Consider the following 22,647-nt stretch of genomic DNA (forward strand, 5'->3'; position numbering starts at 1 on the left):
TCTAAAGTCTGCATCAGAAAGCAGGATATTCATATGTTCCACAGAAGCAAAGTCAAAGCTGAGATACCAAGTTTTAAAAATTGCCATATTGTGCTTTGTTTTCATATCTCAAAAAACATTTTAAGGAACAAGGAAATAGAAACAATACTTACAAATCTGAATTCTGAGACCTAGTCTTGAAACATTAAAGACCATTAAACTCATGCAATTAGCAATCAATTATTTAAGGAACAAAAGACTCTCATCATCTGTTTTAGTTAATTTGGCCAACTTACATCTGAGATGAAGCAGTTTTGCCAACACAGTCTATGTTTCTGATTTTCTAAACTTACACTACCTCTGACCTTTATGATTAAAATCTAATTAAAAATATGGTTATTTTTAAAAGGTAGGGATGGCGTAATTGTCTCATCTATTAAAGTTATGACTAATTGTTAACCTTCTTAACTGGCTGATTCACTGCCATGCCTTTCATTTCAACCTTTTTCAAAGCCAGGTCCAAAAAATTCAGATTGCAAAACAAACTCTGCTGAAAAAAATATGTAATTCTCTTTCATGGCATGATCAAAACAATTTGAAAGACTTTTACAAATTTACAAGTCTAAACTTCTAGAATTATGAATTAACTGAGTCTTTGATTCAATTACCCAACTTTTCCGTTTAAATCAATTAACCAAAAAATTTATTCAACAACTACTATGTGCCTATTCCTACCCTAGGTTATGAAGGAATATAAAAGAATTATATGGTATTGCTCATGCTCAAGGAGCTTGAAATCTAGTTGAGAAAATAAACTTGTGAACAAAAATAAATTCAATGATAGTATAAGAAAGATCTGCTTTCTTCCAGGAATATAACTCACATATAAGTGGAAGAAGAAAATCATACATGCAGACAACATTCTTCTAATCCATTGAATGCCACAAGAATTTTCCCAGTGTTCTATCTGGACACTGTCTGGCCTTCCCTGCAAGGTTTAGAAGAATCCTTTAGGTATGGTTAAACGAGTGGCTCTCTGCTGTTACCCTGGATCATAGAGTTACCCAAGTGAGAAACAGTCCTCACAGAAATGCCAACACTTCGGGCTTGGTTCTTGCCACTTCTGATTTGGGGCTCCTGTGTGGGCCCGCCATGTTCTCTGTCCATGGTCCTCAGTATAAATTTCATGTCTATTCTGAACAGTCATTAGGACCTCTTGTCTATCTGGTTTCATTTCTTCAAGAGGATGACTCAATATCTCTGACATGTTTCCCAGGGAATCTCCAAAGTTAATCATTTGTATGTCACATAACTGTGTTTGAAGTTAGATCATCACAAATATGCTGCACAAATCTGGTAAAACGCTTCACAGCCATCCTCATATAAAGCACTGACAAACACAATTTTATTTCTTAATTTTACTTATTAAGATATAGAAATCATTTAGGAAGGGCGAAGCATATTTTAATAGCGTTGGCCTCCAAAATGAATTAGGAAAGCCTGTGTATTATCTTCTCCAATAATGTTTTCCTTCAAGTGTGACTGCTTCCAGAAAAAAATCTTAAGCAGAAGGTCAAAATAAAACATAAAATGGCATTGCTTTGATGCTCTTCAAAATACCATCTGCCTTGTCTCCACCCCCTTGGCTCAGAGGCCCCACACACAGCCCCCAATGTACCAGTGTACTTCCTAGAACTGCTAGGACTCTGCTGAAACCCATCACATCACTCTGTCTCTCTCTCCCCCTGTCTCCTCCTCTCTCTCTCTCTCCACACTCTCTCTCTCTCTCTCCTTCTCTGTCTCTCTCTCCCCACCCCCACACACACACCTTCTACCGTTGCATTAATCTTTTTCCTTTTTACATAACCACCATCACCTCAGATTATGTTATCCAGAGACAGAAGACAGACAAGTTAGGAATATCAATATACTTTGCTGATTTTTTTCTTTATTTTTAATGCAACTCCTTATAAAGTATATCAGGATTAAATGTTCCAAAGCCAAGATCAATCAACAACCCATGCCCCCCAAAAAAGAATGAAAAGACAAGGGGTAAAAAAAGAAGGTCACCAATCCTTTAACAGAGTCTGTAAACTCACAGAAAATGTACTTCATATTTTTCTCATCTGTCTAATCCAAAATTTTCAACATGGATTTTAGTTTTGTGGAAGAAAGCTCATTTTTGAGGAAGTACCCCCGAACTTACACATGTAAGTCTCTGAAGCAGACACTTTGTACCATTAAAATGTTTTATTTGAAGCACAGGATTTGATTTGAAGACTTAATTTGAGCTATGGTTCCCACTTGCTTTCCCCATCTCCTTCCTTTCCACCATCTAGCAAGACAACCCAGCCAGCCCTGGTGGTCTAGGGGTTAAGATTCAGAGCTCTCACCACCAGGGCCTGAGCCTAGGTTCGTTTCCTGGTCAGGGAACCACACCACTTGTCTGTCGGTTGTCATACGATGGAAGCTGCGCATTGCTATGATACTGAAAGCTAAGCCACCAGGATTTCAAATACTAGCAAGGTCACCCATGGTGGACAGGTTTCAGTGGAGCTTCCAGACTAAGGCAGAGTAGGAAGAAGGACCTGGCCACCCACTTCCAAATTGGCCACGAGAACCCCGCAAAGCAGCAGAGCATCATCTGTTATAGTGCCGGAAGGTGAAAGGACGGCGCAAAAGGACCAGGTGGGGTTCCACCCTGCTGTAGACAGGGTCACTAGGAGTCCAATTCGAGGACACTAACAACAAAGTTAAAACAAACTATGAACTGTCCAATCTTTCATTATTCTATGCTAGCACTCCCCAATTGAGACCACTCATCATCTCACCCCTTCTCCAAGGTTAGCTGTTTCTCCGCATCATTTGGCATAAGATTTGAGTTAAGGAAAGTGTCTTAAGTCATTAAGCATCATCTATTGCTTCTTTCAGGGTTATTTCAAGATGTCCTGTGTACCTCACCTCAATTTAGCTATGATATCTGAGACTTTTTCCCCTTCAAACCTAAACTAACAATCTTTTAAAAAGAATGGGTAAACATTCCAGAGAGGTTCTTGTTTTCCCCCAACAGGTCTGCCCAACCCTACAAATTCCATTCTTGTAAGAATAGTCCCAAAGTGAGTCACAATAACAAAGGAAACAGAGAATTTCTCAATGTGACACAGGAAGAATTTTTTTATTTGAATTTGCATGTTGTTTATATTTCCAAAGAGGAACTGGAAGAAAGGGGTTTCACTCTCATTGAGTATATCCAGTCATGAATTCTTCTTAAGCTTTGTTGCTTGCTCAGTTCCCCTCAGCAGTGAATATTTGGAATAGGGGACTATGACTCAATTTCCCTTCCTTTTATCTCACTCATTCTTTCATCTATCTTTCCCAACATGCCATGAGTAGATTCTTTGCCAGTGTTGATTCCAAACTTCAGTTCTAACCACATCTCTCCTCTAATCCCTCCCTATCTTGGAAAGTCCAAGTTTCTACTCTTTCAAAGTTCCTCATAATCCTGCCTCATTCTCTCCACAGATCATATCCTCTATTACTTCCCTTGCATGTTACTGCCTCAGCTAACCTTCCCTGTGTCCTTTCTCTTTTCTTTCCTAGAAAAATATTTTTTCTACAATGCCTCATTCCCTTCCCCTTCAGCATTTGGTCTCCGGGTCTATAAATAACTATTGTGAATTTCACCTAGAATCATTCTTAGAGGAATGCCTTTACTGTCAATTATTATATTTTTGCACATCATTCATCATTATTTTCCTAGTGCATAATATGCTGCCTCTTATGTATAGTCTTCCCATAATTCTTGATTTAATATATGAATAAATCATGTTTCCTTGTGGATGCCAATTTTATTAACAATTATCTTTTCCTAGGGTTAAGGACAATGAGAATTCTGATTGTGTGTTCTGGTTTGGTCCTGCTTCCAAGATCAATGGATGATGAACACATTGGACTTATTATAGTGAGGCATGACTGTGCAGTAGCCCAAAAGAGGATAGGAAAGGAGTCCTAAAGATGGACAAGTGTCAGTAGATGGGGGAGGAAAGGTAGGTAGTGGATAGAGAAGCAAGAGAAAAGCACCTTGATGGGAAAATGACTAAATCCAAAATGATCATAATTTTCAGTTTCATTTCAGGCAAGTGATCTGTACCAGAGTTGCAAGATGAAGTAGGAGGAGATTCTAACAGGTCAGAAATCCTGGTGTGGCATCAGGCATAGAAGCCCTGTTAATGAAACAGAGGAACTGCAGTAGGCAGAAGTATAATTTGAGGGAAATTCCAAGCCACCCAAAATGGAAAATGGAATAAAGAAGCCTCATAGGTTATGTTGGAGTGGGTGGAATTGGAACTGACATTTATTTAAATACTTCTTGAGTCAGGATTAGTCAGGGAAATTGAGTGGGACTGGCTCTGTATATAAGAAAATAAGTAAGTCCAGCTTTGGAATTAGGAAATGCAGAGGGAGGAAAAATGAGAGTGAGCCTGATAATAACTTTGATGAATGGGCCATTAGATTCCTTGTGCTTCTATTTCTTAATCTGTAAAATGGAGAAAGTGGTGCTTGCCCTTTGGCCTAGTTGGATTGTTTAGAAACTCAAATGAGAAGGATGTGAAGAGCCTCTGAAAGCCAAAAGATAAATTATTGTGGGTATTATTTTCTCTGTTTGGAATTGAAAGTTTCCATTAGCTCAGTCTAGAAGTTAACACACTACTAAATATTATCTTTTAAAACTGAAAAGGACAACCAAGTAGAAGGAGCTGGTTTGTAGGTTTACTGTTTGGAGACTAAGTTAACATGCTTAACTCTTCTGTGATATTCGTGAAAGCGCTACAGTTACCTGTATAACAACAATACCTCTCATGTGCCAGGCATGGTGCTAGGCGTTACCTCTTAGTTTCTTTCTATCCTCACAAAAGCCCCGGGATGTACATATTACTATACACACTTTTCAAGGTTAGAGAGGTTAACCAGCTTGCCCAACATCATACCATTGACTGCAGGACTGCCTGATTTCAAAAACAGCTCTGTTCCCACTAATCCAGTTCTTTCCAAAACTATTATTTTAACAGAAAACATTTTTTTTTTAAAAGAAATGCTACTCAGAAATCCAATATGAAATGGTGGAGCTATTCTTTCAAAACAGGAATGTGTGGGAGGGAGAGATCCCACCCACTCAGCCCCTCCCGGACACACTCTTCACTCCCAAAAACAGTATCCCCAAAGACACTTCCAATGCTCTCTTGGAGTTCCTGGAATATAATCTGGAAGTTTCTATCTCACTATGCCTCCTTGCCCAATTTTCAATGTAACCTACTTACCTAAGACCGAAAATATAAGGGTCATCTGTTTGGGAAGCTGAGGAGAACATGCTTTAAAGAGTTATTCAGCCAGCACTGAAGAAGTTTGTTTAAATAAACATGCTTCTTTTCACATCATCTCCGATGGAATTCCTTGCGGGTCATTTAAGAGATATTTACTCAGTAGCTGTCATGGACAAAGTACATAATGAGGCTGATTATTGCTCTTAGACATTTCATACAACGTGAGTGAAAGAAAAAATGATGTGTAAAGAGTCCTGGGCTGGTCATTAGAGCCCTGCAGGCCATTTATTTGCTTTGTAGTCTTGGGGAAATCACCACCATATTGAGCCTCAGTTTCCCATTTGTGAAAATGAGACATGAGGTGGTGGCATCGGGTATTGGCCAAGGATTTTCTCATTTCTAGAGCCCTCTGAATCTGTGAAAAACCTCTCCAGCCTTGTTTATCTCTACCCTCCATATCCAATTCTCTGCCTCAAAGTATGCTAAAGCCCAGACAGATTTTGTTCTTTATTTTGCCTATTCTTTGGTGTACATGGCCCTGCCTTGTGCTGTGCTGCAAAGACTTAACAGTAGTATGATTTTATTTTTATCATTATTATCTAACAAGAGTTCATTGAGTAACTACAATGTCCTGGGGCCTACATAGGTGTTATTGGAGAAGCAAAGTGGGATGCCAAGATCTGACCTCTTTATTTACCTGGATTCTGCATGTGTGCTTTCCAGGTCTCCACTCAGCTGTTACTCCTTCTAGAAAGTCTTCCCTCATTACAACTCCTGAGGTGGGTTCTAATGGTTCTCAACCATCACTGGGCACCAGAGTCACCTGGGGAGACTTTTGTTGTTGTTATTACTACTACTATTACTTTTATTATTATTATGGTAAGAATACTTAACATGAGATCTACCCTCCTGACAAATTTTTAATTGCAGAACACCATGTCATTAACTATAGGCACAATGCTTTACAGTAGGTCTCCAGAACTTGTCTTGTATAACTGAAATTAATACTTGTTGAACAATAACTCCCCATTTCTCCCTCCCCCTCAACCTCTAGCAACCACCGTTCTACTCTCTGTTTCTATGAGTCTGACTATTTTAGATGCCTCATATAAGTAGAATCATGCAGATTTGTCCTTCTGTGACTGGCTAATTTCACGTAGCATAATGCCCTCCAGATTCATTCCATGTTGTCACTTATGGCAGGATTTTCTTCTTTTCTAAGGCTGAATAATCTTCCATTGTATGTATATACCACATTTTAAAGCATGTCTCCAATCTCCACGGTGTCAATACTCCCACGATGGCCAATGTCTAGCTACCAATGTGATGTCACTGAATATAGAGTTGGGAAGAGATGCATAGTAGCACACCATTATATGGTATTTCCACCACAGATACAACAGACATAAATAACCTCAAGAGCACAGATAATAGTAAAATGTAGTAAAATAATTAGGAAGTACAAGTTTTCAGTATCTCTTACCTTTGCTTTTAATATAATCTATTTAATTTAGTTTTATATAATTTGATTCTTAATAATGACTCGCTTACCATATTCTCTCTCTCTCCTGAGTCCAGTTGAGTAATCTACTATAAGTCTTAACTGAAGTCTAGGCCTCCTACACAAGACAGCAATATAAAATTAGGAATATTAGAAGAGTCACATGTTGTAGGGGAAAAAATCATTTCATCAGCTTAAAGAGACTGAAGACCTGCAGCTCCATCTACTTGGATTTAAAGCTCCTCAATGCTCGATGATTTGAGAGAAAATTAATTCGAGGCCAGAACTACCACTGTAATAACAGTGGCTGCACCTGTGTTAGTTCTATTACATTAAAATAAAATTAAGACCACAAAGAAGGGTATTTTAGGCATTTCTGCTTTCCTGGCCATTGCCTAATGGTTTATGCAGCTGCTCATTGAATAAGACAAATACATTTGAGAAAGTAAATGTTATGAATTAAGTAAAAAAGAAATCTGGAGGTGGTGATAGGAGCATTATTTTTGAGATCCTGTTCACTTTTTTAACTTGTTGTTGTTGTTGTTCTTGGACTCACTTATGGTACCAGCTTACTCAAAGTTAAGTAAGAGTGTAACATGTGAAGCTACCAGATGGAAACCAGGCTCATACGGATGAATTAAATATTCAAAACGATGTCTTGATTTCTGTTAAAGCTAAACACATTGCCGAATATAAATAATTCTAAGAAAGTAATAGCCATTACCTCACACTCAGTCACTCTGTGTGAATGAAACTGACAGTGAAATTTCACTAGGAAAAAACTACAATCATTTGCTGTATTTGTTTCTTTTATTATGTAGGCAATAGGTTATCAAACAAAGAATTGCAGTAGAGTCTGAACAAGAGCAAACACTTTATATAGCTCCTCCCAGTCCGTATTTGCAACAGACTAGTTCCTACCAAAGGAGCGACCACTCATGAGGAATAAACGATAATTAGATAACATTCTGTAAGGTCTTTAAATAATAACAGAGCTCCGTGGGAAATGCTCTTGCTATACTAACATCCCTTATTTGAACTAAAAGATCAAAATCTTTTTCTTAGAACATAGAATAAAGCACATTTTGTTTATTTTAATGAATTTCCAAAGGTTTCTGGGACCATTGCGTTTTTCAGTGATATTTCAGTTTCACGGCTGCTTCTAAGGAAAGACGCTACAACAGAGGGTTATCGCTCCTTCCTCATGTGTGCACTTCCCAGGAGCAGGATGGAGTCAGATGTGGTGTCTGTATGTCCCAGGTGCTTACTTCTCTTAAACAAAATGGAACCTGACATTAGGAAGAACTCTGATGAAAACATAATAAAATTGTGTTTCAAATGTAAAATAGGAATTGATACTAGGCATATGACTTTGCTTAAGGATTCCATACATTTTTGTGTTTTATCAGCCCAGAAGTTCAATTAAGAGTTAAATCCTTTTCTGACTATTGGAGCAGATTTGGTCCTTCTTTCAGGTACCTCCTTCAGGAACAGTGAGTGGTTGATTTGGGGGGCCTCACTTTGAAGGTTAGTCCCTGCCTCCTCATAGGGATCCCTCATTCCTCTCATTTCTGCTGATAGGCTTTCTGGGCTAGGTCTTATGTGGGTAGCTCCTTCAAAAATTTAATTTGGTGTGCTTTTCACTGCAGTTGGCATAATAAAGTCAAGCTCCTCTCAAGGGCAAAATACAAGAAAAAAAGACAAATTAATAGGGAGGCAGGTGAACAACAGACAAAGATAGGTCTTAGAGTCGCTCAGACTTAGAGTCAAGTTACCAACACCATCAATTACTAATTTCATGACTTTGGGTAGTTGACTAAATACTCTTGCCCTCAACTTTCTCAACTACCAAATGGAAGTTTAATGTCACCTATATCACAGGACTGTTATGAGAAATCAATGCAATAATAATTGCGAGTTCCCTTGAACTGGACCCCTAGAAGGATAAAAAGAAATTGCATCACAATCTCCCACTTGCCATTCTTGTAGAGTCTATGGGTATAATGCAGCCACTCTGGAATTAGATTGAAAAAGTACTTGAGCTAGGTTGTATATAGTACTGTGTCATTCTGTAGAGAATGGGATAGTTGAAAGTGGTTAAAAGTAATAGTCTGGAACTAAAAATGGAAAGATTGGGCAAGATATTAAAAACAAACCAACCACAACAACCTCCCAAGTCGTAACAAGAATTGGGCAATAGAAGGGTGGGCTGAGTCACCATCAAGGAGAGGATTCAACAGTAGGTTAGAAAGTGGATGAAACCACTCTGGAATGACTACAGATGAAGACTGCTTGAGGTTGATGATATGAAATGGTTTTTCCAATCCCAATCAAGTTTATTTTTATCTTCCTCATGTAATGTAAAATAATTCACATGACAATTTGATTGAGACCTTATGGGTACTATTTCCATTGTGCAAGACAGGAACATTTAGGGCAGAAAACTTTTGCCAAATGGTAACAGAAGATGGCCAGTGTGAGAGAGAGTCAAGTAGAGGGTTGAGCAACAATTTAATGAATTTGGGTAGAGAAGGCCACTGGTGTGGATAATCCAAATCAATGTTTTATTGTCATCATTAGAGTCTCCTTTTGTTTATGTCATTCATGGACTTAATGAGAGAGGAAGTCATAAAAGCTTAAAAATCAGTACCTTTGATCAATGCCCTCTGGTATGTATTGTCGGGTTACTATACAGGGAATGTCTGTACATGTCTAAACAAAACCCTAGGGAGCTCTCAGATGCTCCAAAAGCTGAACTGTTTCTATAGTAGTGACTGAAATCTACAGGAAATTGCAAAGTTTATACATTTGGCTCACAAGTAACTAGTTGTTTGTCCTTCAGGATTGCTACTTGGTGTGCGCAGCAATCTAGATGAGATCTTAAATCTCTAAGAACTCTAAAGGCCAGTGTAGACCCCATTTTAGACGATCTGTTCCTAATTTTGTTTTGCCCTTGGAGGACTATTAAGAGTCATAAAAGGATTGCCATTTCAATGCTGGTCAGATCAGGCAGTGTAAGTCTCAAATGTATGGTAGAGAGTGTGAATAATTAGGGTTATGAAAAATCAGTTTCTCCCATGAGTTCCCAGGTACAAGCTGTACCATTGTCAAGCAATTCCATAATCTCATTTGCGCATCTGTGTTTGTTTAATATTTGAGTGTACTTGGATGTACTTTTACAAATGGCTATCTATAAATCTCCATCCATTAAGTAGACTGGGATTTTCATAAGGGGATCCAAAGAACTAATGAAAAGAACATCTTGGTAACAATTCTCTGTTTATAGCAAGGATCTTTTCTTCCCCCCCAAGGAGCTCAAAGTACTTTTCATTAAAACATTACAGCAAGTCTTTGAGGTAGATAGTAGATTGGAATCAATCGCTCTGTATTTCATAGACCAGCAGCGAAGCCTCCAGCCAGCAGGACAGAGTCTCTAGGGGACAGAACCAGAAACCTGAGCCAGCTGAGCAACACACACTCCACAGTCATTTAGTAGTGGATAAACCAAATAAAATTTGAGGTTAGATAAACTGCAGGAAAATGAGTACTTAATCAACCTTTAAAATGTATTTCCAATGTATTTCTATAGAATGTCCTTCCAAAATGTATAGGTTTCAATGATAATCTCATAACATCAAGGAGTCCACATTTACCTCTCAAAAACAGAGAAATACCTTTGTATGTGGTAAGGAGATAAGACTGGAGAAATTAATCACAAAAATGTGAAAACACCAACACAATTCTCAAATACGTCTTTTCAAGGAAAACTGTTAAAAAGATACATTTTATGTAATACATCTGATAATGCTCACCATATTTATGTAAAGATGTGTGCGTGTGAGTGAATCTATTCTTAAATATAAGAAGAAATCACTTAAGATAAAGTAAGAAAGACTTCTGTTTGGCACAAGGAAAAGTTTTTGGGTAACAGAATGAAAAATCTCTACAATAAGTTGCCAAGATAGGTTATAGGCAGACCTGCCCCCAGATAGCTACAGGGCCTGGAGCAATAGTACAAATAGAGTTTGATTTTAATGTTCTATCGTTTAACTTTGAAAAATAAATCTTCATAAAGACAAAATAAGAAATACATAAAGCTATGGTTATCATAAGACTGAGAACTGACCAAAATTCCAAGAAGACTGAGTTTAATTCTTATTATGTCGGGTGTTCTGTTGATAAGTTGGCAATATTTGGATGAATACCAAATAAAAACATACATAATTCATAACTTATTATATAGTTATCCTATAAAATTTTTTTCTTGCTTTTACTTCAGCAAATTCATTATGTTGTTATAATAATGATTTTCATATAATTTATGATATATTGAGAGTAGTAACTAAAGGATCAAAACACAAAATGTAATTGTATTAAAAATATACAAATTTGTTGGGGGAGGCCAGCCCCGTGGTGCAGTGGTTAAGTTCACACATTCCACTTCAGTGGCCCAGAGTTCACCGGTTCAGATCCCGGGTGCAGACCTACGCACAGCTTGTCAAGCCATGCGGTAGCAGGCATCCCACATATAAAAGTAGAGGAAGATGGGCACGGATGTTAGCTCAGGGCCAGTCTTCCTCAAGAAAAAGAGGAGGGTTGGTTGGTAGCAGATGTCAGCCTAAGGCTAATCTTCCTCAAAAAAAAAAAAAAAAAATATATATATATATACACAAATTTGGGTGTATTTTCACTTAAAAAAGGAGATTAAATGTAAATATAAAACTTAATTGTTTCCAAAAAAGTTAATTTTCTTCTTAGAATTCAAAATTATCTACTAAAATGTAAAAAGAAAATTAAAAATCAAGAAAATATTTTTGTAAAAATAAAATTATTTGCAATTCTAGTATTTGGGCTTTATCTAGTTGGCATTGTAAGAATACATCATGTATGTTATCTACTTATATACAAATCTAAGAGCAATATGGATTATTTAATCTTGTCAAATATTCCTCAGCTTGCAAATCCTGCACTATTCTGTGAGTTCCCCTGGAATCACAAATTAGAACATGAAGAGAAGGAAGAATGAGGGTTTGACATTACTGGGAAATGACACTTTGTTATGCAGGAATCTATTGCATTCACACTGTGCAATATTATTATGTTACAGTAAATCATATTTTTTGATAAGTTAATTTGTCTTTCCTCTAAATTAAGTCCTTCTACCAACCCAATTTTCCCTGCCCTCTGAAGCAGTGTCCATCTCTGTTGTCAACAAACCTTCACAGCATTTGGATACAGTTTCTTTTGTTTTGAGAACATATGGTAAGAAGCATAAAGGAGCTTTTCTTTGGAGCTTGAACAATATTGGTCACAAGAGCAGATGTTTAGCGTTATCGGTAACACTGTGCCAACACCAAGTGCTAGGTCCCAAAATGACCAAAAATCCTATGTGTTCTTTAATAAATTGTGTGTGTGTGTGTTAAGTGTGGCCCTCTAAATTACAGAGCCAAGAAGAGTCCTGAGTTTAAGGGTATTAGTGGTTATAGGATCTTGGAACCCCAACTTTCAAGATGCTTTTTAGAGAATCATAAGTGTTTCAACTAAGGATGTTTGTGGGGTTGAGGGAGAGGAGAATGTCCATGTCTTAAGGACTGATTTGTTTTTCTACTTTTATGAATATATGGGCAAGACATCTCAGATATGTCAACCAGGTTGTAGGACTAAAACATTTGAATACAGTTCAGATAGGCATCCTTTGTAAGATGTGCAAAAAAAGCGTGGTGAGATGTTCTAGTTTAACAGTAACAAAAGGGAGATTCTGTTTTTTTTTATTTTCATTGGTAAAACTGTACTCCAGGATAGCAGTGGATACTTCACTCCAAATCTGTCCATACATCCACCAAACACCATGAAGGTCAACAAGCAAAGCAAGTAAAATCTGCCACAGCCCATGACTCTTGCAAAACCAGAAGACAGAAATAGTACTGACTCTGATTTTCACATAAGTAGGTAAATGCCCATTGAAACCAGCAGTGAAAGAGTCAAAGCCTACACCAGAGCAAAGAATCTGATGAAGACTTGGTGACAAAGAAGAAAGTGTGATGGAATCCAAGGAGACGGAGAAAACAGATAACATTACCCACAGAAGAGAGGGAGTGGGCAAATATAGAGAATAGGTCTGATACATGAGGAACCAGAATTCTGGCACTGGAGCTTTAGAAGGAAGAAGATTTAAAGTGTGCAGGGCCAGAGACGGTTCTGCTGAGAAGGCAGCCTTTCTGAGAGAAAGGGGAGTAACAAGGAAGGGAAAAGCATCTCTTGGAAGCTTGATATCTCTAACAGAGGGCAGGGCAAAGGAGGAAGCAGTGGGAAATCGGGGTTCTGGGAAAATGAAAGTCATTCAAATGGAAGGACATACTACTTCACAGGATGGATTATCAAGTATATTCTATGCGAATCAATAGAGTAGATATTCCAGATGAAACAAAAGCATATAAATGCCCAGAGTTGCTCTCATGTGTTCTATACACAGCATACCTAACTTTGTGATGTTGCTTTATTTTCTCTCCTTTGCTCACAACTTTTGGGATCTTAGACACTCAACAGATGTTTCCACATAGGCAACTTGATATGAAGTTGAAGTATATGTGCAATAATTGTCACCTTAAATAAAAGGAAAGCAGATATCACGGAACCCACTTATAGTCCTCTGGGTTGGTTTGTTTGTTTATGAGAAGACTGGTACCAGAAGAGAGGATGAACAACATCCCTAAGCTCACAGGGCAAATGAGACTGATAGATCTTTGAACAAAATGGCCTGCCACATCATGAACCAAATCGCCATTTTCTGTAAGGATGACCTCAGAATTTTTCTGATAAAGAAAATAAAACACTTTGCACTGAAGTTCTTTCCCTCTTAAAAAAAAAAAAAAAAAAGCTTCCAAATCTTGCCAAAGACATTGATTCAAAATCAAAGAGAAGAAGAAAACCCAATGTACTTGGAGCATTTTTTAAAGACGTTTCTGCTTATTTCTACCCACCCCCACCACCTCCAAAAGCAAATTCACTTGAAAAATCCTGAGAACAAAAAAGCACTGGCAGGTTACACTAATTGCTCCTGGATACATATTGCCTATAATTCTGTGTTCTTTTAACAGATGTTTGACTTCTAGAAAGTTTTATTTTACAAAGAGTTTGGATTACAGCTCACTTTTATATACATATCACCTTTGAGCCAGCTGTTAGATAAGCCTGGAACTTATTGGTGGTTTCATCACCTGCCATTACTCACATTGAACTGGAGCTGATCTTCTGCAGACTCAGTTGAGAGAATGATGGGAAAAGCCTTTTTTTTGACTCTTTCTTCTCCATCTACTACTTCATGAGTAAAAGAGGAAGCTTCCATCAGCAATCAGTCTTCCTGGCTGGCTATTAATGACAAGACGGGTCAGAATTATGATGACAGCGACCTGCTGTTTTCCTCCAATGTCTGAGCCCTGAGAAAATGGCTGCAATTGGCGGTGGGAATAAGTTGATATAGGCTGAAAAACGGCAAGTTATTAACTACATAAAATTTAGAGACATTAAATGGATTAAAGGTAAAATGCAAAATCTCCTACCTCAACTATTTAGCAAAAGAAGAAACCATAAAAGAGAAAATAACAATAATAAGAACATTAAGATGAATATCTAATTTGTATTGCTTACTTGCTAGATATGAGACATGAGGATAATTCTTTAGGTGTATTATCTTATTTAATCATTACAATGGTCTTTATAAGATAGAGAAATTATTATTTTCCAAATTTACAGATAGGAAAGTTAAAGCTCAGGGAGGTAAGACAAACTTGTCCAGAATTAGAACTGAAACTCAAGTCTGGGACTTTCTGATATTAGAGTCCAAGATCTTCACTACTATATCTTATGCAAAAAAAGAAAAAAAGAGCCATAACAAAAAAGACTAAAAACGAAATTATAAGACAAACAATTGGAGAAAATACTGGCAACCTATGTGACTGAAGGATAGTTATTATCCTTAATATAAAAACAGCCATTAAAACCCATAGAAAAAAAAATAAAATTATCATTTGAAAAGTAAGCTACAGGTCAAGGAAAAATAAAACACAAAAATAATAAAAAAATGAAAAAAATATAGCTATATTAGTTTCCTGTTGCTGCTGTAACAAGTTACCACAAACTCAGTGACTTAAAATAACATAAATTTATTATCTTATGTGTAATTCTGGAGGTCAGAAATCTAAAATGGGTCCCCAGGAACGTGTTCCTTCTGGAAGCTCTGTGGGACTTTGTTCCTTGTTTTTACCAGCCTCTAGAGGCTGCCTACATTCCTTGGCTCATGGCCTCCTTCTTCCATCTCCAAAGCCATCAGGCTAGCTTCTCTCTTCTCTGACCTCTGCTTCCATCCTCACATCTTCCTTCTAAAACTCTGACATTCCTGCCTCCTTCTTACAAAGACTTTTGAATTACATTAGGCCCACCCAGATAATCCAAGATAATCTCCTTGTCTCAAAATCCTGAACTGAATCACATCTGAAAAGTCTATTTTACCATATAAGGTAACACATTCTCAGGTTTAGGGGGTAATTAGGACACGGGGATTAGGACCTGGACAATTTGGGAGTAGGCCATGATTCAGCCTACCACAAGTGTAACCAAAATTTTCTTTTAAAACCATAAAGAAATGCCATATTTTTGTCCATTGAATTGGCAAGAGTACAGAAAATAGATATACACATTGTGTTGGGAGAAGCACCAACTGGCATAAACTCTCTGAAAGAAGATATATATATATATGTGTATGTCTGTGTGTGTATGTATATATATACGTCATATATATAACATTATACATCAAAGAACTTAAAATGTTATTCTCCCTCACCAGAAATTCAATTAGTTGGAGCTGGTCATAAGGAAATCACCGTAGACATTAACCAAAAATGTTACAACAATTGAAATTGTTTCAATAAATTATAGTATTGTCATCTAATAGTGCTCAATGCTATTAGAGTACTATTCATATTGTAGAAAAAATCAAATGGTAGAAAAATATTTAAAGATATGGGAAATGTCATTTAGATGAGAAAGGCTACAAATAAATAATATATACTTCCTTTTGATAAAGAATACTAGTAAGTAAAATTTGAGATTATTTCCATTTTTTCCATATTTCCAGCTTTACTTCAATACACATGTAACACTGTTATAATGATATCAATGTTATTTCTAAAAGAAAATAAATCAAGCTGTTCTTCTTCAGCTTGATACCAAGCAGGGAGAGCTCCAGTCTTGCCAGGCAATAGGGAAAGAGATGAGATCATCTCCTGGGTCCTGGCCAGTCTTGGAGTTCTCTAATTTTCCTATCAGTAAAGTCTATGACAGTTCATGAAGATGGAACACTAGAAGCCAGGAAAACACAGTGGAAAGAGAAAGGTCCTTGAATCAATGACCCAAATTGGAAAGCCAGCTCAACTATTTATGGTCTGTGTGATCTTGGACAATTTATTTAACTTATCAGATCCTTGGCTTTTCATCTGCAAAGTGGTGTTGATGATGATACTTACCTTCCAGAATGTTGTGAAGAAGAAAGGAAATCATTTAGAGTGTAGGGGTCACACTCACAGGTGCTTTGGGGTCAGGCAGCTGGGATTCAGAGCCTGGATTTTCCCTTATCTGAATATGTTTATAAGGCCAGGATGCTTTTATCCTTTGTGTCTCTGCTTCCATCATATATAATGGAGTAAATAGGACCTAAAACTTAAATGCATTAAAGCACTTTAGAGGTTAGCACAGCGCCTGGCCTCCCATACTTGGTGAACAAATGACAGCTAATATAACAGGTACCCAGTAAATTGTAATGTTTTTATCATTTCTAATGATTATAATATTACACAAGTATGTTCTGACAGTCCTTGGTTATCATCTTGATGACAAAAATCAGGTTATTCATCTCTTTAACACCCTGAATTGGAATAGCCAAACGACCAACCCTTCCTAGTGACCAGATTTGAGTAAATATATCTTTCAAACTCTCTATGACTCCTCCTTCTGTGTCACTGAGGATGTGGATGTTTGGAATAAATGTTCCTAAATTGATTATCCATAGTAATGAATCTAAAAAACTTATTTATGGAGATCTTTGCTGGAATTTCTTAGATTTTTTTTAAAACAGAGTCTCAAATCTTTTTTATCTAGAGCTCCTACAATGTAAAATCGTTTTACCAAATATTGGGATGGGGACTTTTTTTTAAAAATGAAATATGTGGCTGCAGTTCTTGAGAAACATGAAGTCTGTTGAAGGAGAAAGAATCCATACAAATGCAAAATAAATATAAAATATATTTAACAAATATATTAAAAGACCAAAACTGAGGATTTATAGTATGGACATAGTATATTAATGCTTGAGGAAAAATGGAATAAGAAAGTTGATGTTCTATTTGCATTGGATTTAGGTCCATAAATTTCAATATCTCTGGATAAAAGATCTACCTAAAGCCCTAGGCCAAAAGTCTGCACCTGGCATTTGACAGTCTCTGAAACATGGGACCTTGAAGTTATGTCATTGAAATCCTCCTTACTGAATTTGTCTGTGGCATCTTACACTGCTGACCACTTCCTTCCTCTACAAATTCTCTACTTCTAGGACTTCTCTAACACCATCAGTACACGTTGAACTGCCACTTTACTGGAGATCTCTTCTCAATATCTGACTCGTCATTCTCTGCTTATTCTCTTAATGCCAGTGCTCCTCAAGATCCCATACTTGACAATGATCTCTTCTCAATCTACAGGCTCTCTCAGGGAGAGCATCTTTTAACCAACATCAGTGCTTATGACTCCATATTTACATCACTGACCTGGTTCCCTCACTCAAACTCTAGACCCTGTACTTCTGTCTACTAGACATCTCCAATGGAAAGTCCCAACATATCTAAGTTCAATGTGTCCAAGACAGAATGCATCATTCATCACTCTTTCCCAAACCTATCTTCCTATTTTAGGATCTTAGCTATTGACTTCATCTTCCATACAGTTATTCAAACCAGAATCTTAGGAGTTATAGTAGATTTCTCCCTCCTCCTCACCCTCCATAACTACAGCAAGCACTTCCTAAACACCATTGCTATCATTCCCCTCCTCTCTAGACTCATTGCCAATGTTTTAGTTCGGGAACTCACTTTTCTTAAAATGCAATAGCTTTTTAAGTGTACCTTCTCTATTCTCTCTCAAAATATCCTCTTTCCTTCTCAATCTCACATATTAGCTGGACTAATCTTTGTAAAATCCAAATTTAACCAGATCATCCCCACTTAATCCCAACAGAGAATCCTTCCATGGTTCTGCTTCATGCCCAGGATAAAAATCCAAACTCCTTGTAATAATACGCAAGGCTCTTTATTATCTCATCAGTTCATCTATTCAATCATATCCCCCACCATGTTCCCTCACACAACTTACTCTTCAGAGCTATAAGACTTTTTTTTAAGGTTTACTTTTGTTTGGTGAGGAAGATTGGCCCAGCTAACATCTGTTTCTAATCTTCCTGTTTTTTTCCTCTCCAAAGCCCCAATACCTAGTTGTGTATCCTAGTTGTAAGTCATTTTACTTCTTCTATGTGGGATTCCACCACAGCACAACTCGATAAGTGGTATGTGGGTCTGCACCCAGGATCTGAACCAGCAAACCCTGGGCCTCCGAAGTGGAGCACGTGAACTTAACTACTCAGCCACAGAGCCGGCCCCTGGAGCTACAAAACTTTTACTGAAATTCCGCAAATCTATTTTGTTTCATCAGTCTAGAATGCCTTCTCAGTTTCTTCCTCCTGCCGAATTCACTCCTGTCATCTACTTGGCTAATTTTGAATTATTTTTCAAGAGTCATCTCAGTTGCCATTTTCTCTGTGAAGCTTTTTCTAACCATTCTAGGTTGAATTAGAAGCCCCTTCTTTGGATAAAGAATAAAAGCCCACCTCTAAATCATGAACATTTGCAAAGACTAGAGCTGCACTGTCCAATAGAATTTTTGCAGTGAAGAAACTGTTCTATCCCTGCCCTATCTAAATGATGGCCACTAACCACATGTGGTTCTTGAGCACTTGAAATGGGACTGGTACAAACAAATCAAAATTTTAATTTAATTTAATTTAATTAATTTACATTCAAATAGACACTTGTCTTGGACAGTACAGGTCTAGAGATTAGTCATGTACTGGTAGTCTATACGCAGCTCCAGATACTTTCATAAAAGCTTCAGCCACACATTCTTGGACCAACATTTTCTTATTGTTTGGGCCTCTCAGTGGAAGGACTTTGCAGAGGAGCAGGTAAGTTCTTTAAAGCAGAAACCCTTACACCCTTCCATCATGCAGACTTCTGTTGTTCTGATCTTAACTGTAGGTTCCTCCTGAGCATGTGCACACTTGGCCAAAATTGCAGACCCATAGGATGTTAGCTTGGGAAATGACTTTAGTTAACATCTAACCCAACATTCTTATCTTACTGCCAGGAAGTTGTACCTTAAATACTTGTCCTCATGTCACTATAAGTGTCTTGAAATTTTCTGAAATTCCACGCACAAGTTGAGGAGTCCTCAGGGACAGGCTACCTGGGGATCAGAAGTTGCTGGAGAAGATTATGGCTAGGCCAGTTGCAGATTGGCAGACAGGAGTCATATTTTCCCAGTTGCTAGAGACATTAGACCACCTGCAGGACCATATGCAAGTCCCTGCCTCTGGGCCTTTACTTTCTCACTCAAAAAATGAGGACACTGGAGCCGGCCTGGTGGCATAGTGGTTCAGTTCACAGGCTCTGCTTTGGCGCCCAGGGTTCACGGGTTCAGATCCTGGGTGCAGACCTACACACTACTCATCAAGCTATGCTGTGGCAGCAGCCCACATATAAAATAGAGGAAGCCTGGCACAGATGTTAGCTCAGCAACAATTTTCCTCAAGCAAAAAGAAGAAGATTGGCAATGGATGTTAGCTCAGGGCCAATCGTCCTCACCAAAAAAAATAATAATAATAATAATGAGGGCATAGAATCATATCACATTTGAAATTCCCTCTAGCTCTAAAACTTTGCCAAAAGCTGGCTCCATCCCCACCACCATTTTAAGCAGAGTCTTCTCTCCAACACAAAGTGAACCTCCTTTCCGGATGTGTTGTGCACTAGAAAGAACAGAAGACCCGGAAACAGAAAGATCTAAGTTTGACTCCTGCTCTCCATTTCCTAGATGTATGACATTTGCTAAGTCTCTAGCTTCATATACTTTGTCTGTAAAATGGGATAATAATATTGTTGTAGGAAACAAATGACACATGGCACGTAGTGTCATTTGTGCAGTATGAGACATGTAGTAAGCACCAAATAAATACAGTTTATTATAATTAGTCTTGTGGGCAAACCATCCAAAGTTATGAGCTTCCCATCCTGCTACACAAAGTCCTACTTTTCTTCTGGGATATCTTTAATATCTAAAAAATCGAAGATAAATTTTAGGTTATCATTTTATTTCCAACTTTAAGAGGTCCTATCTTTGTCTATTTAGAGGAGAAACAGAACTGACGTCTACCTTTTAACGGCAAACCAACAGGTACAGGGAGTGTATAACCAGCTTCCTGGAGTTTTACCTTTAGTTCCCCTATTCACCCACAGGATACTTCACTCAGAGCAGCCCCTTCCTACAGCAACCTTCAATTCCATTCACACTGCTTCCAGCATTTATCATTCTCAGCACTATCTGTGCACTACAGACCAACTTGAAAATTGTCCTTCAAGGGAACGAGGGCATTTACAAAACAGGGACAGATCTTAGCAAAAGCTTGAGAGTGGCTCCCTACCTTACCCTTTCAAGAAGATGTGAGTCAATCCTTTGCTTCCTGTATCCTAAAATTATATCGTGCTGAGCCCAACATTTCATTCTTATTCTGAACTAGATGTAGTATTGCATTTAAGAAAGAGGCTCGGAGGCTGGCCCCATGGTGTAGAGGTTAAGTTCACACACTCCACTTCCGTAGCCTGGGGTTTGCAGGTTCAGATCCCAGGAGAAGACCTACACACTGCTCATCAAGCCATGCTGTGGCAGCATCCCACAAACAAAATAGAGGAAGACTGCCATAGATATTAGCTTAGGGATAATCTTCCTCAAGCAAAAAGAGGAAGAATCACAATTGATGTTAGCTCAGGGCCAATCTTCCTCATGGGAAAAAAAAAAAAAGAAAGAAAGTGGCTTAGGTCACATCAGCCAAGCAGAAGAGAATGATGTCTGTCTCATTCTAGGTGCCAGAGTGCAGCAGAAGTAGTTATGATGTACCAGAAGGCACAGGGTGCAAAGGATTGGGCATGGAACTCCCCATATGACATTCATAGAAATTCCCTCACTGCCTCTCTAACAAGACAAACAACAGGATATTATCAAAACTCAAGATGGAGGTCTCTCTGTTAACCTGTCTTGAGTTTCCTGAGTTTGTACGGTTCCCTAGAGAAGGAAGATTCCAATAAACAGTAGCCTGGGACTCTGGAAAGATGAGCCTCACTTATCTGGCAGGCCAATTGAGAGCCCCAAGGTACACTAACTCTACCAAGAGAGCAATCACAGTCAGTGCTCCTGGGTAGAGGATGATTACATCGTAGAGTGAAACAGAGTGGCCTTTGCATCTAGGACAGAATTAGCCATGGAAAACTGGCCTGCATCCATATTAAAGATGCTAACCTGCTGCTACCAGATGTCTGAGCAACACATTCTCTGTGTTGCTGACTTCTGATTAAGATTTTCAGGTAGCCTTTTCACCCATAGGCTTTCTGACCCTAAACTGGAGTACCTGGTTCCCATAACTCATACCTGTACTGACTGTATCAATGACCCAATTCCTGCTAGTAAATCTAGATCACCCTAATTCTTACCTTCCCAACCAGGCCTTTGTCCGTGTCCAGCAGCAGTCTCATCCTTTGTAAATCTCAGTTTTTGCTGTCCTCGTACTACTGCACAGTGTGAGAAAAAAGTTCAAAGCCAAGATTTCTTCTACTGTTGAATTCAAATAAAGCAAAATGCATTAATTAGATCATATTCCAAACACCAGTTTTAATACTTTGTAATAGATTTAGTACTCCTGGAAATGAGAAGCTAACAACATTAACAGCAGGTCAGGCCAAGGGGGACCATCCCTGAGGATGGACTCTTGCCCACTGGCGCTGCCAAGAGCGTTAGCGCACAACACCCCTGATCCCTCAACCTCATCTCCCAAGATGTCTATCTCAGTCCTGACCCTCAACACATCTGGCTGGGATCCGATTGCCCTGGGCTTTCTGAGAACAGTGATCAGAAGAAGGGAACAATTTGTCCAATAGTTCCATGGCAGGCAAGGGTTTTTGCCTCTGGCAACTTTCATAGATGGTTGAAAGATTTAAAGATCTTTCAGCCCAAGTGTACTGCTCTGAACCCCCTTCCCAACAGCCTGATCTCTGGTTTCCATCCCCCAACACTCCACTAACACTGCTCTCTCTAAGGTCATCAACAACCTCATTCTGAATAAATCTCAAGGCAATTTCTCTGTTCTCATCCTCCTTCACCACACCCTCATTCTTAAAAGTCTCTTTTCTCTTCCCTCGCAGATGGTGAGCTCTATTCTCTTGAGTTGCCATCCTGCACTCAGCTCTTTCCTCTTTTCCTTCACTCCCTCTTTTCTCTCTGACATTTTGGTGCTGTGGTTGTCCTCTTAAGTGTTAATCTTCTTTTTTTTCCTGTATACATACACCCTTAGCAATCATTTCTGCTGCAAGACTAGTTAGAGCTCCCCCAGGGGAACTTCTATGCACAGCCACCCCCAGCTCTGGGCACTGGTAGAGCCCTCTGCTTCGGCCACTGGGGCTATCAATCATGCAGGACAGT

At 38.4% G+C, this 22,647-nt stretch overlaps 1 long non-coding RNA gene across 2 annotated transcripts; it reads right to left on the reverse strand.

Moving 5' to 3' along the window:
- Positions 1 to 270: 270 nt before the first annotated feature.
- On the reverse strand, positions 271 to 22,018 carry LOC138916216 (uncharacterized). Of its 2 annotated transcripts, none has more exons than XR_011423141.1 (3): positions 21,663 to 22,018; positions 14,033 to 14,169; positions 271 to 8,068 (listed from the first exon to the last, which is right to left on the reverse strand). It is a non-coding gene; the product is annotated as an uncharacterized lncRNA (long non-coding RNA). The 2 variants fall into 2 exon arrangements; XR_011423140.1 differs by having other exon boundaries at positions 271 to 8,073.
- Positions 22,019 to 22,647: the final 629 nt, after the last annotated feature.

This window comes from Equus caballus, chromosome 11, assembly GCF_041296265.1.
Source record: "Equus caballus isolate H_3958 breed thoroughbred chromosome 11, TB-T2T, whole genome shotgun sequence".
NCBI lineage: Eukaryota > Metazoa > Chordata > Mammalia > Perissodactyla > Equidae > Equus > Equus caballus.